The sequence below is a fragment of the Arachis ipaensis genome, chromosome B05 (genome assembly GCF_000816755.2).
Source record: "Arachis ipaensis cultivar K30076 chromosome B05, Araip1.1, whole genome shotgun sequence".
Taxonomy (NCBI): domain Eukaryota; kingdom Viridiplantae; phylum Streptophyta; class Magnoliopsida; order Fabales; family Fabaceae; genus Arachis; species Arachis ipaensis.
In genome coordinates this window covers 112,688,303-112,691,205 of record NC_029789.2, presented here as the reverse complement: position 1 = coordinate 112,691,205, position 2,903 = coordinate 112,688,303, and positions in this window count along the sequence as shown.

Genomic DNA, 2,903 nt, shown 5'->3' with positions numbered 1-2,903 from the left:
TTATTTAGAAGTGATTTTAACTAATATTATCCAAACAATATTTATTTTATCAAAATCAATTTTAATAAAAATTGCCAAACATAAATCATGTTGGCACAAATTCACTTCTACCCAAAATTAATTCTACAAAATCACTTTCATTCAAACTTCAATTTGACCAACGTGAATCCAAACACACACTTAGAATGTTATTATGTTTTAGGTCTAGACTTTTATTACAATAAACACAAGTAGTCGTTTAGCCTATAAAAAAAAATTAGAAAAAGTCATCTAACAAAAACCAAAGTTAGGAGTAGTCTCTCTAACAATATGATGGTCATGATAATTTTATTCAAATTTCACGTTAAATTCAACTCAATTCTAAACAAAATATTTGGATTTTCTATTTCAAAAACCAAAATTTCAAATCCAAAATTATTATTTTGCAATCTGGCACAAATAATAATGATAATCGTAATCATAATTTATACTAGTAACGATAATGATAAATTTTATCATTGAATTAGTAGTTTATTGTCCTATTTTGCACCTTTCTTAATTTTACATAACCTAAAATATATTGAAACAAATCCATAATATCTCCCAAAAAAATGATTATTCATACCTATCATTAAATATAACCAATATAATCCCAATTATCTAATCCAATTAAAATTTAATCATATTGACTAAAAAAAAAGTTTACACCATAAACCATCAACATATCCTTAACAAATATGCAATCAAATACAAAGCAAAATCCTAACAACACAATCTCAATTTTTAACCACAAAAACGTATCTCATCAAGTCAATCTTACTTCTCTTCTATTAGAAAAACCATCATCAGATACTACAAAATATTATCAAATGCCTTCAACTAATAATTTTGCAAGTTCATGGCAACAAAGAAAACTCTTGCTTAAACAACTATTAGTACAATTTCATCACTAAATTCTCCGAAAATCCTTGCAACATATTACATGAACATGAGGCTATTTCATTTTTATTTTAGAAACCAATCACGTATGCTACTAACAATTTCAATTCATTAAAACTAATGTCGTCACAACTTCTTCATCCCCCATAATGTCGTATTACCAACATTAGAAACTAATGCAGAAAGAAATGTATGAACAATTTTTATGATCCAACATTTTTACATCTAATTATAATCCAACTTAAAAGTAAAAAAATGTAAATAATATATTCCATTGTCTTAGCTGTATAATTACCACTTACGAATAAATTTCACATTATTTTTATTTGTCTTTTATGCATAATTTTTCTTGTCTAAAGAATTGTTAACCACTTGCCTTTAATGTATTTGCATTTCTCATCATTTTACTTGTTTTCAGGGGATGTTGGATCGATTACTAATTGAATTCAGAAACAATATAATCGGGTTGGATCAATTTTAAATGGATGATCGAATTATTCATATTTGTGAACACCCATGTAAACAACTAAACAAGTAAGATGATGAGAAATGCAAATACATTAAGGACAAGTGGTTAACAATTCTTTAGACAAGAAAAATTATGCATAAAAGAGAAATAAAATTAATGTGAAATTTATTCGTTAGTGGTAATTATACAGCTGAGACAATAAAATATATAATTAACATTTTTTTTTACTTTTAAGTTGGGTTATAATTAGATGTAGAAATGTTAGATCGTAAAATTATTCGTAAATTTATTTCCGCATTAGTTCCTAATGTTGGTAATAAGATGTCACGGAGGATGAAGAAGTCGTGACGACATTAGTTCTATGAATTGAAATTGTTAGTAACATATGTGGTTGGTTTTTAAAATAAAGATAAAATAACCCCACGTTCATGTAATATGTTACAAGGGTTTTTAGAAAATTTAATGACGAAATTGTACCTGTAGTTGTTTAAGTAAGGATTTCCTTTGTTGCCATGAATTTGTAAAATCATCAGGCATTTGATAATATTTGTAGTGTTCGATGATAATTTTTCTAATAAAAGAGAAGTAAGGCTGACTTGATGAGGTATATTTTTGTAGTTGAAAATTGAGATTGTGTTGTTAGAATTTTGCTTTTTATTTGATTTTGTATTTCTTAATGATATATAGATGGTTTATGGTGTAAATTTTTTTAGTCGATATGATTAAATTTTAATTAGATTAGTTAATTGGGATAAACGTTATATTTGTCATATTTAATGATAGACATGAATAATATTTTTTTTGGGGAGATATTATGGATTTGTTCAAATTATTTTAGATTATGTGAAATTGAGAAAGGTCTAAAATAGGACAATAAACTACTATTATTTGTGGCAGAATGCAAAATTATTAAATTTAAAATTTTGGTTTTTGAAATAGAAAATCTAAATATGTTGCTTATAATTGAATTGAATCTAACGTAAAATTTGAATAAAATGATCATGATCCTGAAATTATTGGAGAGACTATTCCTAATTTTTATTTTTGTTAGATGACATTCTCTAACTTTTTTTTATAGACTAAAACTAAACCACTGTTTCTGTTTATTGTAATAAAGTCTAGGCCCAAAACATAATAACATTCTAAAAAAGTATTAGTTAATCTTTTTCCAAAAAATACCAAATTATAATCCTTTGTAATTATTCTACTAACTATCTATTGATAATATCTTTTACCACTAAAGTAAAGTAGGGTTGACAAAGTGGGTCGGCCCGTCCCAATCTGTCCCGCTCCGCTTAGGCCCTCCCTATAAACGGGGCGGACCGACCCGCCCCGCCAACTAAAATGGATTTAAAATACTAGCTCGTCCCATTTTATGGTGGATTGGCGGGTTGGCGGGCTAGTCCGCTTGACTCTTTTTTTTTTTAAATAAAATTCATTAAAATTAACCAAAAAGTAATAATTAAAAAATCAAATACAAATAAAAAATAGTCAAATTATAATATAATTTGTTTAC